This window comes from Ornithorhynchus anatinus, chromosome 4 (genome assembly GCF_004115215.2).
Source record: "Ornithorhynchus anatinus isolate Pmale09 chromosome 4, mOrnAna1.pri.v4, whole genome shotgun sequence".
Lineage (NCBI taxonomy): Eukaryota > Metazoa > Chordata > Mammalia > Monotremata > Ornithorhynchidae > Ornithorhynchus > Ornithorhynchus anatinus.
The window spans coordinates 3883129-3902630 of NC_041731.1; the positions used below are offsets into that span (position 1 = coordinate 3883129).

General features: G+C 48.3%; 1 long non-coding RNA gene across 1 annotated transcript in view; it reads left to right on the top strand.

Moving 5' to 3' along the window:
- Window positions 1-18140, top strand: part of LOC114811096 — an 81667-nt gene extending 63527 nt beyond the window's left edge. Inside the window, exons 2-4 of the long non-coding RNA XR_003758795.2 lie at window positions 152-248; window positions 6908-7087; window positions 17584-18140. This is a non-coding gene — a long non-coding RNA (uncharacterized LOC114811096). The remainder of the gene's footprint in view (window positions 1-151; window positions 249-6907; window positions 7088-17583) is intronic.
- Window positions 18141-19502: the final 1362 nt, after the last annotated feature.

The following is a 19502-nucleotide window of genomic DNA, read 5'->3' on the forward strand; positions in this document are numbered from 1 at the left end:
GCCCTGCTTCTTCTCCCATCTCTCGACTTACAGAACATCCGGTTATGTCCCCCAAGAAAACGATTCACCCATCTAAAGGGAAATTCCATTCCATTCTTAACGTTGACCATTCCCACCTTCTCAGAAACTCCTCTCTTCTTCTTCATACCAGGTAGAGCCGACTGTGCCGAGATTCTCTCTACCCTCCTACCCCAGTTTCCTCCACTCCAGCTTGGCTTTCATCTGTCTGGAAAGAAAACTAGTCCAAGGTAATAATAATAATAGTCGTGTTCAACTGCGTACTACGTGGGGTAGGTAGGAGGTAGAAAAGAGAGAGACGGATTAGACATGGCCTCTGTTCCACATGGGGTTCATAGTCTAAGAAAGAGGGAGGACAGATATTGATATTGAATTGAGGAAACTGAGGCACGGAGTTGTGATTCGCCCAAAGTCACACACCTGTGGTCCTGTGTTCTCTTCATGAGACCACATCGACTCTTGTTAGCACAGGGCAAGCCCAAGCCCAATCAGTCCAGGGAGGCTCTCACAAAGTTCAGGGCCTACCTTACTCAGAAAATTGCCCTGAATAACCAACGGACCTCTCTCCTGCTCGGGGTTAAGCCCAATTTCTAACAGTCTATTCACAGCCAGGAAGGGGAGGACATCTTTTACCAAGATTTAAGCTTTAAAAGGCTTCCTAACAGAATTTCACAATCTCCTTCTCCGGTTTTGAATAGCTATTCTGAACACATCAGAAAGCAAAAGCAAAATACTATTAAGCAGAGGTAGAAATGGGGCCGGGGAGATGCAGTTGGGGGGAACCTGTCAGCCGCAATGGATCTTAATTATAATAATTTCCAGTTCCATCTCGGCAGCTGGATCCCGCTTTCACTTGGCCCGTTCTCGGAGCCTTGCCGAGCACAGATTCAGATGGGAAGTTCGGGGCCTCTCCTGAGGCCGCATCCTCAAAAGTCTTCTGGATCTGACTTCGGGAGACTTGAAGGTAGTTTGCTTCGTAGAAGCCTCCCCCGTCGATTTTCTGCTCCTTGGTTTGCAAGGCTCTTTGGGTGCCATGTGGTTATTTCATTTTTTCATGATATTTGTGCCAGGCTCTGTTCTCGGATGGGGTATACAAGCTACTCAGGTTGGACATAGTCCATGTCCCACGTGGGACTCACGTTCTTAATCCCCGTTTTACAGACGAGGGAACTGAGGCCCAGAGAAATGAAAGGACTTGCCCAAGATCACACCGCAGACAAGTGGTGGCACGGGAATTAGAGCCCAGGTCCTTCTGACTCCCAGGCTCGTGGTCTTTCCACTAGCTTCTCGTTGCATTTTAAACCAAAGGTGTTAGGTATACAAATAACATAATCGTGATGGGTCTATCTCATCGAATTAATGTTTAAGAGGCTTCCAACAGCTTCATTCTTTCTTCCATTAACGGTATTCAATCTGTTCAACTGAATGCATTTGCATAGGATTCTCATGCTTCATTATTTAAGTGAAAAGCCACTTGGAATCAAGTCCCACAGTGACTCTACAGAACAAGAATTATTTCGGGATCTTCTAAGAAGAGGCATCCCATAAATACACAAAATGCGAAAGCCCCTTCTATGGACTTTATGCTACGTGAGGTAACATGTTTTGTGGGAGAGGGAGGGTGGGGTTAAAAATGGCTGCTCCTAGACGCAGACTCTGTCTTTAAAATCTCACTGAATGTCAAGCTTCTGAGCGGAAACAGCGGAATTAACATAATCGCCCCCAACTTCATGTTTTCTTCCCAGCTACCGAAAGCTGGGTATCTCCTAACAATCAATCAATCGCTGATATTTATTGAGTGCTTACTATGTGCAGAGCAGTGTAGTGAGCGCTTGAGGGAGTTCAATACAACAGAATTAGCAGACAAGCTCCCCGCCCGTAATGACTGATAGTGCATTCACTACTGCCAGATCCCGGAGGGTCTGCCTTGTCAGTCCTGACGTGTGACATGCGACCACCCGGCCTGTCGCCGTGACAACTGTGGATGCACGGGGGACCTTGGACTGGAGCGTGAAATTTGCTTGGGTGATGTAAACCACAAGACCCAGAATACGGGCAGGAAATCTCCCTTTGCTGAAGAACCATATCGTGGGCTGATCTGGCTTGAGCTGCAGCTCCTCAATATCAGTTTTCCTCCTCTCCTTCAATACCCTATGAAAAGGGGAGACAGTGTCTGGTGGAAGCATCATGGGACTGGGAGTCGGGAGACCCGAGTTCTAGTCCCAGCTCTCCCGCTGACCCGCTGCGTGACCTTGGGCAACTCACTTAACCTCTCCGAATCTGCTTCCTCATCTGTAAAATGAGGATGAGTCCTGCTCTTCCTACCTCTTAGAATGTGAGTCCTGGGTAGGACAGGGACTGTCTAATCTGATCACCTTGTATCAATCAGTTGTACTTGAGTGCTCACTCTGTGCAGTGCACTGGACTAATCCCTGGGAAAGAATGCACTGTCCCGTGGGGAGGGAGGGACTCACAGTCTAAGACTTTAAGGGGGGGAGAAGGGATTAGAGACAGGTATATCAGGACTGAACAATTAACAAATGCTATCATTAAATTAGTGTCCATTCTCTGAAGATCACTTCCCTTCAGATTTTATCTCCAGTTCATATAAGGCAGAAAGTGTCACTTGGAAACTGGAAAAATGCTGCAGATTGTGTCAGAGAAGAAAGTGGCATGCAACCCCACCATCTCCCTCTGTTCCTCCCTCCCCCTAATCCGCTTGTTTAGGAGAAGGGCGAGGGGAAGGTAAATCAGCGGGAGAAGCGGCACGTGGATTTTTCTTATCCTTTCCCAGTATTAAATAATTACCTGTGATGAATTTTGGTTTTTGAAATAAGAGTCGGACCCTCTGTCCGCAGTTGATCAGAAATGCAATTGTACAGGTTTTCTTAGGCAGAAGAAAGTTTTATGAATCCAAGAAGAAAAGGGAGATGGAATCGGACGAGGGGATGTTTTTTTTCTCACTTATAGAACGAGAATCTTAGTTCTGAACCTCATATCTTGGGCAGTGAGTTGTTATTCATACAAGACTTCCAAGAAATAGTATTTTATCTCCTTTTCCAGATGCACTAAATTAAATTATGGAGGTGATTCAAAAGGGAACATTTTTTAGAACTTTAATAACATGATGGTATTGTTTTTCTATGTGCCGAACACTGTGTTAGGTACCTGGGTAGAGAAAAGGTATCATGTTGCTATATTACCGATTTCGTTTATTACTGTTTATTGTTGTCAGTGCTGCCACCCACCTCTCTGGCCTCGCCATGTCCCTCCTCCCCCCCCCCCGCCCCTTCCTATCCTCCCCTTCCCCTTCCCCTCTCTCGCTCAGCTCTTTCCCGCTCTCTCCTCTGTCTCCTCCCCCCCCCCCCTCTCCCGCCCTAGAACCCCACTTTACCAGCGCTACCCCTCTTCCCCCTCCCCCTACTCTTCCCCCCACCAAACCCCCTCTTCACCCCCTCCCCCCTTCTCTCTTCCCCACCCACGCCCCATCCCAGTCCTCTTGTCCCACCGCCACCCCTCATCCCCCTCTCCCCGTCCAGGGCCCCGCCACCTCCTTCCCATCCAAACCCTCCCCTCCCCCCCGCCCTTCCCCCCCTCCTCCCCTTGCACCCACAGCTACTTTCAAGTGTGGCCTCTGGAACCCCCGCTCTATTACAGGCAAGCTACCTTTCATCCGTGACCTTTTCCTCTCCCGCTCTCTCCTCCTCCTCGCCCTTTCGGAAACGTGGCTCTCTCCCGAAGACACGGTCTCCGCCGCCGCTCTCTCCGGCGGAGGCCTCTCCTTCTCCCACTCCCCCAGACTCGCCGGTAAGGGAGGAGGCGTCGGCTTCCTCCTCTCGCCCCGATGCCGCTTCCGCACTATCCCTCCTCCCCCCTCCCTCTCCTTCCCCTCCTTCGAAGCCCATATCGTTCGCCTCTACCACCCGCTCCAGTTACTTGTCGCCGTCATCTACCGCCCTCCCGGTCCCACCTCCGACTTCTTCAACCACCTTGACCCCTTTCTCACTTTCCTCCTCTCCTTCTCTCTGCCCACTCTGATCCTCGGAGACTTCAACATCCATACGGATGTACCCGACGACTCCTCTGCCGCCCGCCCGCTATCCCTCCTCGACTCTGCCGACCTCCTCCTCCGCCATACCGCGCCCACTCACCGACTCGGTCACACCCTCGATCTCGTCATCTCCTACCGCTGCACTATCTCCTCCCTCACCGACTCTGAAATCCCTCTCTCTGACCGTAACCTTCTCACCTGCCTCATCTCTCACACTCCCTCCCCCTGCAAATCTTCGCTACTGCCCCACAGAGACCTCCGCTCTCTCGATCCCATCCGTCTTTCCAATAGCATCTCTCCTCACCTTGCCGCCCTGTCCTCTCTTCCCACTCTCGACGATCGGGTCTCCGCTCTCGACTCCACCCTCTCTACTCATCTCGACTCTCTCGCCCCCCTTTCCCTCCGCCGCTCTCGCTCCACTAACCCACAGCCCCGGATCGCCTCCTCCGTCCACCTCCTACGCTCCTACGCTCGAGCCGCCGAGCGCCGCTGGCGAAAGTCCAAGCACCGAGCCGACCTCACACACTTCAAATTTATCCTTTCCTGCCTTAACTCTGCCCTCTCCTCCGCCGGGCAAAGCTTCTTCTCCTCCCTCATCGACACCCATGCCCGTCACCCCCGCCGATTGTTCCGGACCTTTAACTCTCTCCTTAGGCCCCCTGTTCCTCCCCCTCCCCCATCTCTCACCCCCAATGATCTGGCCACCTATTTCCTCACGAAAATCAACACGATCGGGTCTGAGCTCCCCAAAGTCATCCCTCCGCCTCTCCCCTCCCCCCCACCGACCCCCTCCCCTACTTTCCCATCCTTCCCTGCGGTATCCTCAGAGGAGATCTCCTCCCTCCTCGCAAGTGCCACCCCCTCCACCTGCGCCTCGGACCCCATTCCCTCTCACCTTCTTAAAACCGTCGCCCCTGCCCTCCTCCCTTCCTTAACTTCTATTTTTAACCACTCGATCTCCAAGGGCTCCTTCCCCTCTGCCTTCAAACATGCCCACGTCTCCCCCATCCTAAAAAAACCCGCTCTCGACCCCACTTCCCCCTCCAGTTATCGTCCTATCTCCCTACTACTCTTCCTTTCCAAAATCCTAGAACGAGTCGTCTACAATCGATGCCTAGAATTCCTTAACTCCCATTCTCTCCTAGACCCCCTCCGATCTGGCTTCCGTCCCCTCCACTCTACCGAGACCGCTCTCTCTAAGGTCACCCGTGACCTCCTTCTTGCCAAATCCAATGGCTCCTACTCCATTCTGATCCTCCTTGACCTCTCTGCTGCCTTTGACACTGTCGACCATCCCCTCCTCCTCCATACCTTATCTCACCTTGGCTTCACGGACTCTGTCCTCTCCCGGTTCTCCTCTTACCTCTCTGGCCGATCATTCTCGGTCTCCTTCGCTGGAGCCTCCTCCCCCTCCCATCCTTTAACTGTTGGAGTTCCTCAAGGGTCAGTTCTCGGCCCTCTTCCGTTCTCCATGTACACTCACTCCCTCGGTGAACTCATCCGCTCTCACGGCTTTGACTACCATCTCTACGCAGATGACACGCAGATCTACATCTCCGCCCCTGTCCTCTCCCCCTCCCTTCGGGCTCGCATCTCCTCCCGCCTCCGGGACGTCTCCACCTGGATGTCGGCCCGCCACCTAAAACTCAACATGAGCGAGACTGAGCTCCTCATCTTCCCTCCCAAACCCGGTCCTCTCCCAGACTTCTCTATCACCGTGGATGTTACGACCATCCTTCCCGTCCCACAGGCCCGCAATCTCGGTGTCATCCTTGACTCGTCCCTCTCGTTCACCCCACGCATCCTATCCGTTACCGAGACCTGCCGGTTTCACCTCTATGATATCGCCAAGATCCGCCCTTTCCTCTCCACCCAGACGGCTACCTTACTGTTACGGGCTCTCGTTATATCCCGGCTAGACTACCGTGTCAGCCTTCTCTCTGACCTCCCTTCCTCCTCTCTCGCCCCGCTCCGGTCTATTCTTCACTCCGCTGCCCGGCTCATCTTCCCGCAGAAACGATCTGGGCGTGTCACTCCCCTTCTTAAACAACTCCAGTGGTGGCCTGTCGACCTCCTCTCCAAACAAAAACTCCTCACTCTAGGCTTCGAGGCTCTCCGTCACCTTGCCCCTTCCTACCTCTCCTCCCTTCTCTTTTTCTACCGCCCACCCCGCACGCTCCGCTCCTCCGCCGCCCACCTCCTCACCGTCCCTCGGTCTCGCCCATCCCGCCGTCGACCCCCGGGTCGCGTCCTCCCGCGGTCCCGGAACGCCCTCCCTCCTCACCTCTGCCAAACTGATTCTCTTTCCCTCTTCAAAACCCTACTTAAAAATCACCTCCTCCAAGAGACGTTCCCAGACTGAGCTCCTCTTCCCCCTCTACTCCCTCTGCCATCCCCCCTTTACCTCTCCGCAGCTAAAGCCTCATTTCCCCTTTTCCCTCTGCTCCTCCACCTCTCCCTTCCCATCCCCACAGCACCGTACTCGTCCGCTCGACTGTATATATTTTGTTACCCTATTTATTTTGTTAATGAATTGTACATCGCCTCGATTCTATTTAGTCGCCATTGTTTTTACGAGATGTTCTTCCCCTTGACGCTGTTTATTGCCATCGTTCTCGTCTGTCCGTCTCCCCCGATCAGACCGTAAGCCCGTCAAACGGCAGGGACCGTCTCTATCTGTTGCCGACTTGTTCATCCCAAGCGCTTAGTACCGTGCTCTGCACATAGTAAGCGCTCAATAAATACTATTGAATGAATGAATGAATGAATGAAAAGGTAATCAAACCGAATATAATCCCTGTCCCACCGGGAGCTCACGGTCTTATCCCCACTTTACAGATGAGGAAGCCAAGGCCCAGAGAGGAGAAATGACTTGCCCAAGAGGAAGCACGGGGCTGGAAAGCATCTCTCCTGACCCCGACTTCTGTGCACTGTCCAATAGACCACACTGCCTTCATCCCAAGAAGGATCCTCCAGACGCCACTCCCTACAACATACTAGGGCTCTGAAGGAAGTTTGGTATGTATCCACTATAATTCATTTCACTCAAAAACTCTGAAGGGGCAAAGAAATATTCTTGCAGAATCGATTTCTCCCTCACTAGGTGGAGGGAAACAGGATTTATTGATCCCATTAAGGACACGTTCAGGAGACCAAAGCGGTAGGATGGAAGAAGGTTGCCTTTTTTGTCTTTGATGCTTAATGTCGGGTTGTTGCATCTGTGGAGCCTCGGTCGCTAGATTAGGGCTCAGTGCCAGCAATCCTGCCATTTCCACTGTTGAACTGGTTGTTCCCCCGGTTCGAAATGGGGATAAATGCAGTTGTGGGGAGCCACGTGGCACCACCACTGTTACACAACCATACATGATTTTACTACTTCCTAGATCACCACCCTTGACTCACCCAACCTCATGTCTCAGGGACTGGACATAGAGCTTCATAATGAGTGAAGAATTGGGCCACTGTCCATGGAGTCGTTACCCTCATTATCGTATGTAGTTCTGTTACTAATGAAAATAATTGTGGCATTTCTTAAGTGCTTACTCTGTGCCTCGTGCAGTATTAAGCTTTGGAGTAGCTACAAGATAAGCGGGTCACACAGTCTAAGTAGGAGGGAGAACAGGTACTTAATCCTCAGTTTTAAATAAGGAAACAAGCAGAGAGAAGTTAAGAGCCCAAGGTCACCCAGCAGGCAAGTGACGGAGCCGGGATTAGGACTCAGGTCCTCTGACTCCCAGGTCCGTGCTCTTTCCACTAGACCACATGGCTACTGTTCTGGGATTCCACCTCATACCCTGAATGTGGATGAACCGGTTTCACCGGTAACAGTGACTAAATTCTGGACATCAGAGAAGATATCTAAAGCCCACCGGCCGGAGAAGTTACTACTCCGGAGAGGCTCAAAAGAGGCAGGCCCAGATAATAGCTGGAAAAATGGAATTGGGGTTTAAATAGCACAGAAGAAGAAAGAGGAACAGATAGTGAAAAATAAAGCTGATTAGGTTTGGCCAAGTGCTGGCGCTCAGAATCGGTAGAGCCGCCCGCAAGCCCGTATTGTGAAAACATCTGAGCTTCTCCAAAGAGATTGTTATGGAAAATTACTGAGCAGCTATAAACCTAGAGTCATAAGTAATCTGATGTCGATAGGCTAATTCGACTCTATTTCTAAGTAGTCTGTTTAATTTGAGTTTGAAAACAGGTACGGAGAGAATGGAGGGGAGCTAGACTCCATTTCTGCTTTTTAGAGCGTAATATCTGGGTTTTCTCTGTTTTAGGAAAAAGGTGTGAAGCTACTGATGGAGAGATTTTTATCAGCGTGTGTGGGTGTAGCAGATAAAACCAATGAAGTGTTAAAACAAAAAAAAATCCCTTCCACGTCATGTGCTTGTGAGTTCTAGTCTCAGAACGGTAGCAACATGAGTCTCCTGGAAAGAGCTGGGGTCAGGGGACTTAAATTCTAATGCCGGCTGTCGCACGTTTGGTCTGTGACTTTGGGCAAGTCTCTAGTCTATAAGCTCATTGTGGGCAGCGAATGTGACTGTTTTTTGTTTTACCGTTCTCTCCCAGGTGTTTAGTACAATGCTCTGCACACAGTAAGCACTCAATAAATATGACTGACTGACTGAAGTCACTTAACTTCTCTCTGCCTGTGTTTCCTAACCTAAAAATGGGGATTAAGGGCCTCTTCTTCCTCCTAGACTGTCAGCTTGCTGTGGGTAGGGAGTGTGTCTACCAATTCTGTCGTACTGTGCTCTCACAAGCGCTTGGTAGAGTGCTCAGCACACAGTGAGTGCTCAGTAAACACTGCCGATCGATTTGCCACCGCAGCGCCTGGCAGTGTTTTCGCTTCTCCCTCTTGTTTTCGTGACCCGGTCGAAGCTTCTGCTTCTAGGAAGTCGCTCCTTTTCTGGTTGCCGTATACCGGGCGGATCTGTTTTCGGTTGCTCTCTCCCATGCTCTCGTGGGCACGTTTCTTCCAAACCCGGTGTCTCATATTGAAACGAGCTTGAACTGTCGGGAAACGTTCCCCAGTTCCCACACCCTAAATAGTCCACCAAAAACCTGTAGTGAAAAGATGTGCTGTGGCAAAACTGGGCACATTTTGAAAGTGCCCGCCTTAATGGTTCCGCGAAATAGAGTGCTGAGGGGCGGTGGCAGTCTAGAGAAGCAGCGTGGCTCAGTGGAAGGAGCATGGGCTTGGGAGTCAGAGGTCATGAGTTCGAATCCCGGCTCTGCCACTTGTCAGCTGTGTGACTGTGGGCAAGTGGCTTAACTTCTCTGTGCCTCAGTTACCTCATCTGTGAAATGGGGATTAACTGTGAGCCTCACGTGGGCCAACCTGATGACCCTGTATCTACCCCAGCGCTTAGAACAGTGCTCGGCACATAGTAAGCGCTTAACAGATACCGACATTATTATCAGCCCAACAGCAGGATAGTGTGAACGTGCGATGGCTGACAGCACGACCCTGTCGAAAGAACGTGGGATTTGGTGTCAGGATTCCTGGGTTCTAGTCCCAGCTCTGCCGCTGCTGTGTCGGGTGACCCTAGACTAGTCACTTAACCTCTCTGTGCCTCATTTTGCTCAATTTACTCTCATGCAAATCCTTGTGTGCAGAAAATACGTCTACCAACTCTGTATTGGACTCTCCCACGTCCTCAGTACAGTGCTCTGCACATACTAAGTGTTCAGTAAATACCGCTGATTGCAAATAAGAATGAAACCTGCTCTTCCTTCTTCTTATACTGTGAGCTCCGGGTGACCCCCTCTAGACTGTAAGCTCATTGTGGGCAGGGAGTGTGTCTGGCAGGGCCTGTCTCTGTCTCTTGACGATTTGCACGTTCCAAGTGCTTAGTACAGTGCTCTGCACATAGTAAGTGCTCAATAAATACTATTGAATGAATGAATGTTTGTTGTAATATTGTACTCCCCTGAGTGCCTAGTACAGTGCTCTGCACTGTGGTAAGCACTCGATAAATACGATTGACAGACTGACTGACAGAGACTGTATCCGATCTATCTTGAAACTACTCCGGCGCTAGGTACAATGTCTTGTACCCAGTAAGCACTTAGAACGTTTCGTTATTACTAAGAAGCAAAACGAAAGCCCGCGGTAGGCACTGAAAATAGTAAATGCAACAGCCTCGCGGGAGACGATCTTTTTGTGCATCCTTTGTGGAGAGGACCTTTGGACCCACACTTTGGAGGACAAACCCACGGCTAGCATTCCCTACAGCGGCAACCGGCGTTCAAAACTTCCAGCAGAATCCACGCAGGCTCCGCCGTCTTGAATATTTCAACCGTTATGAGATCAGGTCCGGTTTTATTTGTTCTTGCCGGCTCTGACTCCCACACGGAGGCTGGCTTGCAAGCCATATTATTAAATCTATGCAGGTTCCTCCTTCCAAACCTAAGTTTTCCCAAACAGCAGTTTAAACCCATTTTCTCCTGCTCTGTGCATAGCAAAAGAAGCAAGCAGCTGGTGGCTAATAACCTTTCTAAGTTGGCCCGTTACGGTGTTCTCCGCCTAGCTTGGCGAGGGCACGGTTTTGAGATAAACAAGCGAAAGGTATTATTTCAGTCAGACGTGCCTCAACAGGACCCCACTTAAAACAAAAGAGTGTGCTTAGGCCCCAGCTGTCCAATATTTCACCCTCACGTCCAACTTCAGTTGCTTGACTTTGTTCTTTCCTCCTGAGCAGAAAGAGGAGTTTGGGTTGAGCTTTGCTGCCGAGTGAAGGTACAGCCTCTCTCTGAGCTGACAGATTTAGCTCAGTGTATTATATGGGCTTTCTGGAAAGTGGGGTACAATCCAGTTGGATCCCAAACGGTCAGGCTCCGACCGGAATCCTATGGAGGAATTTGGCTAGCATATTTGATGCACTGCCCTCTGTTCAGTAGGTGTTCAATAAATACCATGACCACTCCTGCTATCCAGTCTGGCAGGTCCTCCCTCCCTAAAGATTGAAAAAGACAGGAATTTCAAATATTTAGATTGTGGTACAGGATTTGGAGCTCTTTAAGACATCTTAAATCATGATTTTAAGGCTGTGCCTCTGTCTCAAGCAATCAGTTTTATTTGTTGAGGGCTTACTGTGGGCAGAGCAGTGTACAAGCACTTGGGAGAGAACAATACAACAGAGATGATAAATGTTTTCCCTGCCCACTGGGAGCTCACCAACGAAGCCTTGCGTAGTTCTCCCTCTGACCTGGAGCTCCCTCCCTCTTCTTATCCTACAGACCACCATTCTCCTCTCTTTCAAAACCCTTCTAAAATCAAGTCTCTGCCAATATATTCACCCTGCCCTCGTCCCCAGCACGTATATATATATCTGCAAATTTTTTATAATGCCTGTCTCCCCCTCCCGCCCTTCCCCCCTTAGGGACTGTAAGCCTTTTGCAATCATGGAACATATCTATCACTTCTACTCGGTTGGATTATCCCGAGCACTTAGTACAGTGTTCTTCACACAGTAAGAACTAAACTACCATTAGCGATTATGAACTTTTACCTGTGAATGAGGGTGTGGCTGAAGAGACAATTCCACACTATATACATATAAACATAGATTCTTGTTTAGCTGTTGCATTTGCTCCACAGGGAGTCTATTTCCGTTTTTGAGCCTGACTCCACGGGATCCTGATTTTTGACCAGCAGCTGCCCAAGGAGAGCAGTCCCTCTCAGTCAATAGTATTTTTTTGAGGACCTACTATTTGCGGAGTACTGTACTACGTGCTTGGGCGGGTTCAACACAATAGAATTGCTACCTGAAAGAGAGTCAGAGTAAGACTGAATTTCAGCTACAGATTTATCCCTCCATCTTTCTCCTTTGAGACCTTATTCTGCTGCAGGAAGTTGCATGCAGATGCTTCATTCATTCGTGAATCTGGAAGTCAGCACAACATTGAAACGCGGTGGGCTTTCTTCCCAATGAAGAACAGACTGGTACCCGTAAAGTGCCCCCAAATATTTTGCAGTTTTCACAAAAAGCATGATCTTCCTCTCAGACCAAAGGGACAGGAATCTGGGCTCGGCAGCAACAATTACAGAAAGAAAGCAAAGCAAAGAAACCCCCTAAAATTCCGATAAGCAAAATGCCATTTAAACAGGAGCAAAATGCCTCTTTTGGTGGTAAAGTGGTATGACTCACAGGACAATGCGTGAGTGACAGGCAGTGACATTTCTTCTGAAGGACTGGAAAATAGAGAAGCAGACATGACATACTGGTGACTGTGTCTTTAAAGCAAAAAATAATGCTTCTGTTTGACAATAAAATAAGTGCAGCATACACAGGGGATGAGAAGCTTGACACATTCTTTATTGAATGTTCCCATCTCATCCTTAAGTCATTCTTCTCCCATGATGTCAATTTACCTCAAAGCAAAATGTTGTTTAATGTTAAAACTAGAATAATTTATTAAGTGGTTATTACGGGCCAAATACTGTATTAAACACTGAGGTAGGCCAAACATAATTCAATCCGATTAAGTTCTTCTCCCACATGGGGTTTGCCGTCTGAGGTAAGGTGAGCAGCCATCTTACTCCCATATTACAGACGAAGAAACTTAGAGGTGAAATGACTTGCCCAAGATCACACAACAGGCAGGTGTCAGATCTGGGACTAAGACCTCAGATTACATGATTTCACAGTTCAGAGCTCTTGCCACTGGTGATTCTGCTTCCCAATATCCAGCATGGAAAACTGAGGAAGCTTCATTCATCAGATAATTCTTTCCCTAGTTTAGGAACAACACAGAGAGGTCAGAAAGGGGCAAAGAGAAAATAATAATCGTATCTGTTCACTTAGTATGTGTCAGACACTCTATTAAGCTTGAGGGTAGATAGAAGATGATCAGGCTGGGTGCAGTCCCTGTCCCCCATGGGGGTCCGAGTCTTCATCTCCGTTTTACAGAGGAGGTCGCTGAGGCACAGAGAAGTGAAGTGACTTGCCCAAGGTCACACAACAGATAGGTGGCGGAGCCGGGTTTGTACTAGGGAATGTATTCCAACCCTTTACATTCCAACCCTTTATAAAGCTTTGCTTTTTAAATCTACAAGAAGGTTGAGGTGGAGAAGTGGTTACTGGGGTCTTATTTTGCCAGCTATTGGCATTATTAGTGCCTGAGGTTTAATGTGACCGGTGTTGGGCAGGGACATACAGTCTGTGATGGGTTTGGTTCAAGGATAATGCCCCTCTGAAAGAGGTTTCTGATCATCATAACAAGGAAATTCGTGGTTTCTAAAATGACTATTCAAGTGTCAAAACAAAATAATCCCAAATGCAATGCAGTTATTACACTGACTCAAGAAACAGATGAATTTGCCTTGTATTATCGAAGAGAGCCTTTGGCTATTATTGCAAGGGATAAAGATGAATGGATGTATTGGCTTGGTTCAAGGTGGGAAGCAGCTGTGGAAGTTCCCACATATGAGTGAAACACCTGAAAGTTCCCACATTCTAAGGTTCAGTATTTCAGTGTCCTTTTCTTTCTTTCTTCCCCCCATATCATGCTCCAGGATGGAAGTGAGCTACAACACGAAAGAATGGATTTCATGGGACCTTTTCCTTTTCTACCTCTTCCCCCTGCTTCTACTCTTTCTCCTCTATTTTATTTTTTCTCCTCCTCCTCTTTATGCAAAGTCGTATGGCCTAGTGGAAAGAGCTTGGGCCTCGGAGTCAGGGGATGTAGGTTCTAATCCCATCTTTTCCACCTGTCTTCTGTGTGACCCTGGGCAACTCACTTAACTTCTCTGTGCCTCAGTTAACTCATTTGTAAAATGGGGATTCAATACCGGGTCCCGCCCCCCCCCCCCCCCCCCCGCATATTTAGGTTGTGAACGCTGGTTGGCTCAGGGACGACATCTGACTTGAATACCTGGCATTTACCCCAGGGTTTAGTACGGTGCTCGGCATATAGTAAGCACTTAACGAATGCCGCATTGATCGCAATTCCCCTTCTCTCCTCTTCTTCCTCCCGTCCTTCTCCTCCTTTTTTCCCCCCTCTTTCTCCTCCTCCAATACTTAGCCCACTGCACATAATAAAAAAAATAATAATATAGTATTTGTTAAGAGCTTACTATGTGCCAGGCACCGTTCCAAGCTCTGGGGAGGTACAAGGTATCACTCGGGAGGTGGAAGGTAATCAGTTATCCCACATGGGGCTCACAGTCTTATTCATGTTTCCTGCCCACACCAAGCTTACAGTCCAGAGGGGGAGAAACACATTAATATAAATAAATAGTGATATGTACAAACATGTGTGCTGTGGGGCTGAGGGTGGGGTGAATATCAAGTGCTTAAAGGGTATAGATCCAAGGGTAGAGATGACACAGAAGGGAGAGGGAGTCAGGGAAAGGGGGAATTAATCGGGGAAGGACTCCTGAAGGATATATGACCTTAATAAGGCTTTGACAGTGGGGAGAGTGGTCGTTTGGCATATGCGTAGGGGTAGGGAGTTCCAGACCAGAGGGAGAATGTGTTCAGTGTTTAGAACTGTGCATCTTAAATAGCTCCAAATCCACCTCCAACCTTTATCATGGGAGCGGAAGGACAATCTTGATAGGGAGGGAACAAGGCAGGTGTAGGAATGTAAGGAAGATGGGGTTAGGAGAAGGTTAGTTGGGCTGGAGCAAACGGGAAAGATTAAAGGAGTTGAGGGGAGAAGCTTGAACCGATTAAGATTAATGAAGGCTCTTGAGGAGAGGTGGCAAAAACCAAGCAGAAGTGCAAGCAGGACTTCGATCACAGAGTTGGCCCACAGTCAGGTGGGAAGGACGGGCTGGGTTTTAAAGGAGGAAGAAGTCATCAACCAGTCCTCGTTCTGCCTAACGCTGATAGCCAGCCCATCTTCTCTCCCGCAGCCAGCGGGGTGGAATGTGCTAGGCAGAGTGTGGGCTCGAACGGTAGCGGGAGGCAGCTATCCTGGATCATGCTTTTTGGTAATGGAATATCACCAAAAGCAGCATGGCCTAGTGGATACGGCTCGGGCCTGGGATCAGAAGGACCTGGGTTCTAATCTCAGATCTGTCACGTCTGCTGTGTGACCTTAGACAATTCACTTCACTTCTCTGGGCTTCAGTTACCTCATCTGTAAAATGGAAATGAACACGGTGAGCCTTATGTGGGACAGGGACTGTGTCCAACCTGATTAGCTTGTATCTACCCTCGCGCTTAGTTCAGTACCTGGCAGGCACGTAGTAAGCACCTGACAAATACCGTTTAAAAAAATATTCATGGCGTGGTGCGGATAGAACACTGGCCTGGGAGTCAGAAAGTCGTGAGTTCTAATCCCGGCTCTGACACCTGTCTGCTGGGTAATCTTGTGCAAGTCACTTCACTTCTCTGTGCCTCAGTTACTTCATCTGTAAAATGGGGATTGAGACTGTGAGCCCCACGTGGGACAGGGACTGCATCCAACTTGATTTGCTTGTATCCGCCCCAGCACTTAGTACAGTTCCTGGTACACAGTAAGCGCTCAACAAATATCATCGTCATTGTTATTATTATTATTAATAACCATCATCGGTAGTATTTATTGAGCTCCTTCAGTGTGCCAGGGCACTGTACTAGGAAATTTAGAATAGAAATAGTAGACAGGGTCCCTTCCCTCAAGGATCTTACGATCCAGATGGAGAGATCGACACTAAAGGCGATTATAGATAGGAGAAAGTAATGGAGCGGGCACTATAAGACATGTTCATTAAGTGCCATGGAAAGGGAGAAATACTTAAGTGTCTGTAGACAGTAAGATCTCTGTGGGCAGGGATTGGAGCACCAACTCTATTGCACTGTACTTCCCCAAATGCTTAGTACAGTGCTCTGCGCCCAGTAAGATTCTATAAATACTATTGATTAGTGGCACTAATAATAGCGGCTGAATAGTGGATGGCTGAAATGACAGTTAGGGGTCACAGGGTGGGGAGATGAGAGATTAATCATGGAAGGCCTCCTGGAGGAGATGCGATTTCAAGGCTTTGAAGATGGGGAGCTCCTTTAGACCCTTTTGCGTTTAGAACAGAGTTTGGCGCATAGTAAGCGCTTAACAAATACCCTCATCATCATTCAGCAACCAACTCTGATATATTGTACTCTCCCAAGCTCTTAGTGCATTGCTCTGCACCCAGTAAGCGCTTAATAAATAATAACTAGAGAGAAGAAAGAGGCCCCGTGAGTCGGTTATCTTGAGAGAAGGATCAGTAACAAACGTAATGAATGTCACCAAGACTTTGCCCTCAGCACGGTGTTAATGGAATCGATTTCGACATCACCTTTGCCTAGAATCGTCTTCCGTCTGCAGGTGCATAGGAAGTGGCTAAGTGACCTTTCCCGGAGCCGGTGGGAAATTAGCGGCGGAGCTGGAGCATCGGGTTGCATTCACCACGACGTTCCCCGAAACTCGCTCTGGGCCCCGCAAGTACACGTGACCCATTTCCTTAGCTTTCCAAAAGTATCCGAACTTCAGAATGATTAACAATGCCAATTTCCATTTAATTGCAAACTTGGAAAGTCTAATCTGAGTGTAATACGAAACACTTTCCGTCTTCTGGAGCTGATATTCTATTAAAACATAAGCAACCTGAGAATGCAATTTGCTTGTAGAAAGTATATGACCGTGTGTGCGTGTTGGCAATGTGTGTGCATATCATTGCTTCACATTGTCTAGCTATAAATGAAATTTCCCCTCAATTTTAAATTGGCTTTTCTCTAGTGTCCCTGTCTCTCTCACAGAGATATAAAGTTATCTCATGCTGATTCTTCATCAGTGGGGAAGACTAACTTCAATAACACTAGACAAATGCATTTATCACTCTCCCATACGAACATTATGTCAGTCAACCCAGTGGCGCTCTGCACTGGCTAACTGTGTCCTTAATGTGGCAGCAGAATTGAATATGGATTGAATAGCTGGCAGTAACTGGGTTTGAATAATAGAATTGGCTTGACTGACATTTTATTTATGTGTTAAAGTTATCGAATAATTGTAATAGAATTACCACAGTCTCCGTCTTACATGGCCAGGAAGGAAGTGCAGAAAAAAGAGCTGATGCTCCCAGGGTGAAGGAAATGATCCAGAATCCACGTCTCCCTGTGCAGTCATTGATAAGGGGAAGCAGGGTAGCCTAGTGGAAAGAGCACACATCTGGGAGTCAGAGGATCTGGGTTCTAATCCTGGTTCTACCACTTGTCTGCTGTGGGACCGTAAGTCACTTAACTTCCCTGTGCCTTAGTTTCCTCAAGGGGATTTGATTCTACTCCCTCCTACTTAGATTGTGAGCCCTATATGGGACGGGGATTGTGTCCAACCTGCTTAAATTGACTATACCCCAGCAGTTAGAACAGTGCTTGGCACACAGGATTGATCTATCACCCCGCTGACTCCAGGTCATCTGCTCTTTCCACTAGGCCAAGCTGCTTCTCTTGGATTTTAGATCCAACAGTCTGGTTTCCAGCAGGTCTGTCCACTCCTGTTATGCTCCTGGAAACCTTTACATATGCTATTCTTTTATTTTTCAGCCCCAGCCTTCCTCCGTCCCAGCTGCTGCTGCTGCCCAGTCCTGGGACTTAGAAGCGGAGCCTGTGTCTGTAGGATCCCAGGAGGGGAGAAAAATGTTTCCGGGGAGAGGAAGGAGGTCCCAGATCCCACCAACGACATGTCCTAGGGTCAGCAGAGCTGTGCGAGTGGTTCCCTATGATGTCACCGTGTCACGTTGCATAACCGGTGTCACACACTTGATATATGCCTAACAGTTCATGGGATCCATCAGTGGCCACCCTGGGGTGAGGGTTACCCTATTACCCCAACTTGAAATATTCATGGAATTCTGCTGGGAGCCTGGAGGGACCAGGAAGTGCCAACAGCTTCGTTTTTCAGAGGCTTTTTCCTCATTTAGCGTTATATTTGTGGAGCTGAATTTTAAGCACAAAGCTGTGCTTACAGAGTCTGAGGCAAATTGGAATCTTGACTGGAAGGATTGAGGGTGGTTAATATAATTTGAAGACTCCTTGCATGCCAATGAATGTTTGTGCACTTTCTGGTCCCCTTCTGCTTGTGATAAAATGCCAGGAAGGTTTTTTTGTTGGGTTTTTTTTTTTTTAAGTAAAGAATGTGTTACATTACCAGGAAGACTAGATCCCCACCACATGCTGAATCCTTCTGGCCTCCCAAACAACATAAAGTAAAAATATCTGAATGCACATGCAAACATTCACACACACACACACACACTGAGAGACACACATATGTGCCCTTTCTCAGCACTGTATAGTATGCAGAAGAGATCTTTATATAAAAGTTTCCAACTTCCAGAGCGATTTAATAAATGACCAGAAACATTTAATAAAGGGGCACCAGAAACACCCCCAAAAAGCAGGTCAAGCCTCTAGGGCAAACCCAGCAGCTATCTAACAGCTCTAAGTCACACTCCAGGAGAAGTAGCTTGGTCTAGTGGCTAAAGACGGGGTTTGGGAGTCAAAAAGAAGCACCTGGTTCCTAATCCCGAATCCACCCCCTTTGTCAGCTGTGTGGCTTTGGGCGGGTCACTTCACTTCTCTCTATCTGTTACCTCATCTGTAAAATGGGGATTGACTGTGAGCCCCATATGGGACACGGACTGTGTCCAACCAGATTAGCTTGTGTCTACCCTACAACGCCTGGCACTGTAAGCATTTAACAAATGCCTTAAAAAAAAGATGAAGCAAATCCACTGTGACCCTGAAGGGGAAATTAGGCAGGAAAAAGCTGCCCTATGGGGACCTGATGACAGCAAGGAAACACTGGGGTCTGGGAGACAGAGTTGGAGCAGGTGGGAAGGGGTTGGGAGGAAGTGGAGGACTAAACGAGAGGGGAGATCACCATCTCTCTTCCTTACAACCTCCAGCCACGATCCTATCCATTGGCAGTCGTCCTTCCAGCCGCAGCATTCTAGAACCGGGTGAGCAAAACTAATGCGTCCATGCTGACTTGACGGAAGACTTTTTGGAAGTCTGTTCTGATGCCCCAAAATACACATTTAGGCTCTTCGTACAGTTTGATTTTGTTTAAGCTAATTTCACAAACCGTTGCATTTTTATTTTACTTTGAATGGGGTACATTTATTTGTAGGTGCAGAATGTTTAATTAGTAAGATCAAAGACTCCCAGGGCTGGAAGAGGCTTTGAAAAGCTCCAACCCACCCACTGCTCTTAGAGAACCCAGGAAAGTCATGGATGGCCCTTCTCATTAAAATCACCGATACGATTCCCACTCCATGATCAAGGTATCTCTTTATCTCATAGCCCTTGGGTCTAACTTCTGTCCATCCTGCTGCAATCTAAACTCGTTAAGCCTTCTCATTGGCCCAGTGAAGCAGGCTGGCTCCCTCTTAATACTAGTATTCAAGGAGTCCTGACTCTGGGCAGAACACTGTAACTAAGTGCTCGTGAGAATACACAGC